The following is an 8,627-nucleotide window of genomic DNA, read 5'->3' as shown; positions in this document are numbered from 1 at the left end:
TGATTTCTTCTTGGTTTAATTAACATTGGAGAGATTAAGTTGTGATTGCTCATTAATTGTGATTTCATTGTGAGTAATTCCACCTATTAGATTCCTATTGCTTCATCTTCTTGTTAATGAATCTATGTGTGTGATTTCCACTAGAGGAGTTGATAAGTTGGGTCAATTATTAAGTGTGATTTCCTTGTGATTGACTTCTAATTAAGGGAATTTGGATATTTAATCTCACTAATAGGACAATAATATTGATTAGAAGGATTGATTGAGGGGTTTTGTCAATTAAAGTGCCTAACTTTGGGTCGGGTTAAGTCTCTCTTAAAATTGATTAATTTCCATCTTAAAACTCTCTTGCTTGATTACTTGTTGCATACTCTTGTTTGAATTTCCTTTAATTGTCTTTGAAAACTCAACCAAATACCCCCCCCCCCCCCCCTTTTTACATATTTGTTGTTACTTTGTCACAATTGTTCTAATTGCTCTTTTAATTTCACTATTGCAAAACACATCTTCTCTTGGGTTCGATCCCTTGCTTACTATTTTACTAGTTTATAATTAGTGTTAATTAGTGTGTTTAGTGGTATATAAATTGTTAATTTGGCCGTTTTTAGTGCGACGTTTTAGGCGTGTCAAATTTTGGCGCCGTTGCCGGGGAAGGTAACGGTTTTTCTAGTGTGTTATTTGTGTTTTTAGGATAGTTGTGTTAGTTAATCTTTGTTTCTTGTTGTTAGTGTCTTGTTCATCACTTGTGTGAACTTTTTGATTGTGTGCTCTTGTGTAGAGTTGTTTATGGTCAATACTAGGAATTCAAGTGAACCACTTTTTCCATTCAATCCGGAGATTCAAAGATCACTTGCTTGGATAGGAGGAGGTATTAGAAGAGACAACCCGGTTATTGAAGAAATTGATCCCGGTTTTCAACAAGACCAAAGAGAAGATAACAACATCCCTTTTGAACAACCCATACCTATACAAATCATCATGGGTGATCGTGAAGACGGGAATCCACACCAAGATGGCGAGAGAGAGAATCCACCAAGGCCTAGAACCATTAAGGAACTTACCGCCCCGGACCTCACACAAGTGCCCTTGTGTATCTCCTTTCCGGCCTTGACAGAAAATGCCACCTTTGAGTTTAAGTCCGGGCTCATTCACCAATTGCCCCAATTCCATGGGCTTAGCACGGAAGACCCCAACAAGCATCTAAACAAATTTCATGTGGTTTGCTCAAGCATGAAGCCTAATGGGGTTACCGATGAGCAACTTCAACTAAGGGCCTTCCTTTTCTCACTCAAGGACGTGGCAAATGATTGGCTTTATTATCTCCCTACCGGGAGCATCACCACTTGGAATCAAATGAAGAAGGCTTTCTTAGAAAAGTATTTTCCCGCTAGTCTCTCATCTCAATTGAAGAAAGAAATAAGTAATGTTGAACAAATGGATGGGGAGAACTTGTATGAGTATTGGGAGAGGTTTAAACAACTTCTTTCTAGTTGCCCATACCATGGGTATACCGACCACAACCTTCTCTCGAACTTTTGTGGTGGTCTTGAGGATGATGCTAGAATGATTAAAGCCGCTACCCAAGGAGGGATTGAATATAAGTCGGTTCAAGAAGCAAATGAGTTGATTGAAAGGTTGGTAGGAAGCTCTAGAAATTTTGGGAGGAGAATTAGGAAGACAAGTGGGACATCCTCTTCAAGGCAAAGCTCCAACCATATGGAGGAAAAAGTTGATTTTCTTACCAATTTGGTGAAGGAACTTACAAAAGGAGGTGGGAGTGCTTCTCATGTGAAATTATGTGGTCTTTGTAATGATCCAACTCATCCCACCGATGGGTGTCCATCTTTGCAAACGGAGGAGGCAATTGAAGCGGTGAAGGCTATTGGGTTTAGGAAGTTTGATCCCTATTCCAACACTTACAATGAAGGGTGAAAATCTCATCCAAATATGGGTTGGAGTGGGAACCAAAACCAAAACCAAAACCAAAACCAAAACCAAAACCAAAACCAAAACCAAAATCAAAATAAAAAAGGGCCTTCAAACTCTTCCTTTCAAAAGTCAAATCCAAATCAAAACCAATCACAAAATTCCTTGGAAGAAATGATGAAAACACTTACCATGAATCAAATGGCAATTCAAAACAATACCAAGGAATTTTAAAATTCCGTGCTTCAACAAAACCAACTCACCGACTCTAGGTTTGTTAACCTTGAGACCCAAGTTGGTAAAATCCTCACTACACTCAATTCTCAACCCACCCAAGGAGGGAGTCTCCCTTCTCACACCATTCCTCCACCCACCAAGGAACAAGCAAAAGCGGTCTCTTTGAGGAATGGTAGAGAGTTGGTAGAGGCACCCAAGGGTCCTAAGAAGACAAGACCACCTCCTATTGTTCATGAAGTGGAGGATGTGGTTGAAGATGAAATTGAAGTGGTAGTGGAGCAAGGGGAAGCATCTACACCTCGACAAGTAAGGGTGAATGAACCGCTTCCGGAATATGAGTCACAAGTTCCATTTCCAAGTGCTTTGAATGATACAAGGATAGTTGACAAGAAAACTTCAAGCCTTTACGATATCTTTCGTAAAGTGGAGGTAAACATTCCTCTCCTTGATCTTCTTAGTAGTGTACCCAAGCATGCAAAGTTTTTGAAAGAGTTGTGCACTACTAAGAGGTCCAATAAGGCAAAGAGCATGAAAAAGGTAAGGGCTAGTGAACATGTGTCGGCAATTTTTCAAAAACGGTTGCCACAAAAATGTAGTGACCCGGGCATGTTCACCATCCCTTGTAAAATTGGTGACTTAGATTGTCAACATGCTATGCTTGATTTAGGTGCATCTATTAATGTCTTGCCCAATTACCTTTATGAGTCACTCAAGTTAGGGCCTTTGAAACCGACTCGTACGGTCATTTCTTTGGCCGATAGGTCCAATATCTATCCTAAGGGGGTTGTGGAAGATGTCTTGGTGAAGGTAGGGGAAATGCTTTTCCCCGCCGACTTCTATGTGATTGAAATGGAACCCGAGAAAGACTCCACTCCCATTTTGTTGGGAAGGCCTTTCATGAGAACTTCCAACACCAAGATTGATGTATCTAGTGGACGCCTCACAATGGAATTTGAGGGGGAAAGATTGAGTATAGCATACATGAGGCTATGAAATACCCATCCGAGACTTCATCCTTGTGTTTTCTTGAAATTTTTGAGCCAATTGTGCAAACCGTGTATGAATTGTGCAAAGTTGATGCATTAAATGTTGTTTTGACTAATGGATTGGTTGGAGAGGATACGGGGTATGCTTTGTCTTGTGATTTGCAGGAAACAATCAAGGACCTAGAGGAAAATCCCCCAATGGAAGAATGGGAAGAAAAGGAAGAAATCCGGAGGGCAACAGCAAACTCGCACCGTGCGAGTTTTCCAGCTCCAGAACTCGCACGGTGCGAGTTCTCCCCTGTCCAGGAAATTTTCTTCCTTTCTTCCAAATTGTTAGAAGAGCTACCAAAAGAGAAACCCGTTCCCTATATTGTCAAGCCTCCTATTGTTGAATTGAAGCCCTTACCAAGCCACTTGAAGTATGCATTTCTAGGAAATGAAGAAACTTTACCGGTAATTATTTCAAGCAAGCTTACTAAGGAGCAAGAAGAGGCTCTCATCCGGGTTCTTAAGCAACACGAGGAAGCAATTGGGTGGACAATGGTCGACATCAAGGCATTAGTCCCACTTTATGCATGCACCGGATTCTTCTTGAAGATGAAGCAAAGCCCGTCCGACAACCACAAAGACGTTTAAACCCTCCAATGATGGATGTTGTGAAGAAAGAGGTACTCAAACTCCTTCATGTAGGTATGATCTATCCTATCTCCGATAGTCAATGGGTTAGTCCAACCCAAGTTGTCCCAAAGAAATCCGGGCTAACGGTAGTCGAGAATCATGAAGGTGTTTTGACCCCCACTCGAGTTCAAAATGGGTGGAGGGTATGTATCGAGTACCGTAGGCTCAATGCCGTGACCCGAAAAGATCACTTCCCGCTTCCCTTCATGGACCAAATGTTGGAGAGGTTAGCAGGAAAAGCTTTTTATTGCTTTTTGGATGGCTACTCGGGTTATTTTCAAATCCCAATTGCACCCGAGGACCAAACAAAAACAACTTTCACATGTCCCTTTGGAACGTTTGCCTATAGAAAGATGCCTTTCTGTGGACAACGCCCGCGGGAACTGCGTCCGCGGGATCTACACTAGGCATAATTGACTCGAGGTTCTTTCGAATCGAATTAAGACAAATTAGAGTCGCCACCAAGTTTTATGGGAACTTGGAACCGTTCAAGTCAACTTTACACCTTTCATCGAAAAGCATAAAGCCAATCGACTACGAGTAATTAAAGATAAAGACTTGTACCCTATATCACTCGATTTGAATGACTCTCGTAATCCAATGGTATTTAGACGGATCCACAAACCATAGATCTTGAGTAAGGGGTGAGGGTACGTGTTAGGAAGCCCATAAGGACACCTAACCCCGCCCGTCAATAACGGCCTCTACTAAGTCAAGTATCGGATTTCAAACAAGGTCGTAGCTACTGCGATATATGATATGCAAATATCGTTTTAAAACCCTAATATGTGACAACAATTTCTATGTCGTTTTAGATGCAACTAAACTAACTTTGTCAAAGTTGTAATTTAGCATGTGGGTTGATTGATCTAACAACACATAAAACGAAACAAACAAGGCTTAAGGGGAATGGGGGAGCCATTAGGATCTGTAACACCCCCATACTCCAAGTGCCTTACCAGGACCACTCAAGTATGAAGATATTACCATCTCGGTTACCCGAGACAATGATAATCAAACACAATGAAGAAACAACGTTTATTATAAATAATTTAGCGAATAGTTACAATCCTCAAAACCAAACCAAAAGTACGATACATGTTCTCAAACTGACTGTTCTAACTGAAATGTAAATAAACTAAAAGCTACAAATGGAAGACTCCTATCATCATGTCGTGGCATCCCAGCTATCCCAGTACTCATCTCAATACCTGCTCAATATCTGCTCACCATCCCCGAATGGATCACCGCAGGTTTACAAAACAACACCGGGGTCAGTACTAATCACACAATCAATATAAACAACAATGATAAGATAAACAGATGACTTAATCACACACACACACACACACAACCAACCAATTCCCATCAACTCAATACTCGATCGTCCACTTTGGACCAGCCACCCGATGGGGACCGCGGCCGTACCCACCAAATCCCCGCTCCACATAGTGAGCGATAACCCTGTCCATTAATGTGCACATCCCTTGGCGGCGGGTTCCACTGATAAGGCGAAACTAGGGCGTGAAGTCACTCCCCCATGAGTGACCCCACTCGGCCGAGGCCACGCCTCGCGAACCATCAACAACGATCACAACCACAATCACAAGACAATTATTATATCAAACAACCAAATACAATACATCAACCAATATCCCATTATGGGACTAATCGAGTAGAAATCCTACCCGGTATGCACACAATCGACGGTCTCTCTTCTTTGAATCAAAAGCCTCTTCTATGAACTCTCCTCCTATCATAAAACATATAGAGGCTACCACATCACATACTACACATAAAACCCCCAATCTCTAAATTAGGGTTTAACCAAATCAAAGGAAATACAATAAAAAGGGTACATAGATCTTACCCTCGACGCAAGGAACTCAACGGTATAATCAACGACAAGAACTGACCGTCTGAACTCCGGGAATTGCTAAGAATGCGATTAAGAAGATGAACTTGTTTTCTTTCTCTCTTAAACAGTAATTTAGGTTTTGTAAAAGTGATTTAGAATAATGACGATGAAGCTTAAATACCGTAATCGCATAATTAACAAAACCCGAGAAAACTCCCCGTAAAACCGGCTACTCGATCGAGTACCCAAGGTACTCGATCGAGTACCCCCTTACTCGATTATTTCGCAACTTACCCTTACTCGACAGAGTAAGGCCTACTCGATAGAGTACCCCAAGACTTATAAATACGGAGTATTACAGTCTTCCCTCCTTAAAAGGAACTTCGTCCCCGAAGTTCAAACCACTACTAAACGAAGGTACTCCCACAACATTCCCGACTCAACCATCAAACAAAATTCAACATAAAACATGATACTAACCCAACTCATCCCGACAAACATACCGACACAACATATAAAAGAGGTATCAAACTCTTAAAAACTGTTCGCGATCATCTCCTACCCCCCTAAAAGAAACAAGGTTACGTCCCCGTAACCATACATACCTGATAAAAAAGGAAAGGGTAACGCTCTTTCATAGCTTCCTCTGGCTCCCATGTAGCTTCCTCGGTCTCGTGGTTAGACCAAAGGATCTTAAGCAAAACTGTTTCACCACTCCTAGTCTTTCTAACCTTTCGGTCTAGAATCTGCTTAGGCACCTCAAGATATGATAAGGACTCATCTAGCTCTAAGCTCTCTGCCTCTAACACATGTGATGGGTCACTCACATACTTCCGCAGCTGCGATACATGAAACACATTATGCACTCTCTCTAATGCAGCTGGTAAAGCCAGACGATAAGCAACTTCCCCAACTCGCTCTAAGATCTCATAAGGCCCTATAAACTTCTGACTCAGCTTGCCTTTCTTCCCAAATCTCATAACCCCACGCATAGGAGACACTTTCAAAAGAACCTTATCCCCAACCTGAAACTCTATATCCCGGCGATGTAGATCTCGCATAACTCTTTTGTCGATCCCGGGTCGCTCTCATCCTTTCCCCGATCATCTTAATCTGTTCCACCATCTCATGCACCATCTCTGGTCCTAAAACCACTTTGCCTCGGCACTATCGTCCCAACAGATTGGACTCCTACATCTCCTCCCATACAAAGCCTCAAACGGTGCCATACCTATCTTTGGTGTGATATTTGTTATTGTAAGAAAATTCTATCAAGTCCAACCTCTGCTCCCCGCTACCACCAAAATCCATCACACAAGCTCGCAACATATCCTCAAGAGTCTTGATTGTTCTCTCGATCTACCCGTCTGTCGCAGGATGAAATGTTGTACTCATCTTCAAAGTTGTTCCCAACGATTCCCGCAACTCCTTCCAAAACCTCGATATAAACCTCGCATCTCGTCGGACACTATGTCCTTAAGGACTCCATGTAACTTCAAAGACGTTCTTTCGATAGGCCATAGCAGATTGTGCCTTAGTCCATGTATCTTTCATTGGAACAAAGTGAGCTGACTTGGTCAGACGATCCACTATTACCCAAATCATGTTGTTACCTTGTTGACTCTTCGGCAAACCCACAATGAAATCCATGGAAATGAATTCCCACTTCCACTCAGGTACCTCTAAAGACTGAATCTTACCTTGTGGTCGTCTCTGTTCCCCTTTAACTCTCTGGCATGTCAAACAACGGGACACAAACTCAGCTGTCACTTTCTTCATCCCAGGCCACCAAAACGTTTTCTTCAAATCCTTGTATAGCTTGTCTCCACCTGGATGAACTGAATGTGGTGTGCAATGTGCCTCTGTCATGATAGTCTTTTTCAACTCTTCATCATTAGGAACACACCACCTACCATCAAACCTCAAACTACCATCTGTATGAATAGAAAACCGGGACACTGTCCCTTTCTCTACTCCAGCTCTCCACTCCACTATCTTAGGATCCAAAGCCTGCTTACCTCGAATATCATCATAAAACTCAAGATCTACTGTCATATCACCCATGACATCTCCTTTCTGCATCATATGTATCCCAAAACTCGCTACCTCATCCCTCAGCCTCATCAAGGATAGAGCTGTACACAGAGAATGTACACTCTTCCTACTCAAAGCATCAGCAACAACATTGGCCTTCCCTTCATGGTAGATGATTTCCATGTCATAATCGCCAATCAACTCCATCCACCTCCTTTGTCTCATGTTCAACTCCTTCTGCGTGAAGATGTACTTGAGACTCTTGTGATCAGAAAATACCTTAAAGATTGCTCCATAAAGGTAATGTCTCCAAATCTTGAGAGCAAACACCACTGCACCCAACTCCAGATCATGAGTAGGGTAGTTCTCCTCATAAGGCTTCAATTGCCTAGAAGCATAGGTGATCACTTTACCATTCTGCATCAACACACATCCCAACCCATTCTTCGAGGCATCTGTATAAACCTCAAAGTTCTCGCTCCCTTCAGGCAATGCTAAGGCAGGAGCTGTGGTCAAACGCTCCTTTAATGTTTGGAACGCCGTCTCACAACTCTCATCCCAACGAAACTTGTTCTCTTTCCTCATCAACGCTGTCATAGGTCTAGCTATCTTGGAGAAGTCCTTCACGAACCGTCTGTAGTATCCAGCTAAACCCAAGAAACTCCTAACCTCGGCAACATTCTTCGGTGCTTCCCACTTTGTCACTGCCTCAATCTTCGCCGGATCCACAGCTACCCCATCTTTAGAGATTACATGCCCCAAAAAAGCAACTTTCTCTAACCAGAACTCACACTTGGTTAGCTTAGCATACAACTCATGATCCCTCAGAGTCTGCAACACGATCCTCAGATGCTCCTCATGCTCCTCCTTAGTCTTAGAGTAGACTAAGATATCATCGATAAACACCA

The sequence above is a fragment of the Silene latifolia genome, chromosome 11 (genome assembly GCF_048544455.1).
Source record: "Silene latifolia isolate original U9 population chromosome 11, ASM4854445v1, whole genome shotgun sequence".
Lineage (NCBI taxonomy): Eukaryota > Viridiplantae > Streptophyta > Magnoliopsida > Caryophyllales > Caryophyllaceae > Silene > Silene latifolia.
The sequence above is the reverse complement of the archived record's forward strand: the minus strand, read 5'-3'. Positions refer to the sequence as shown.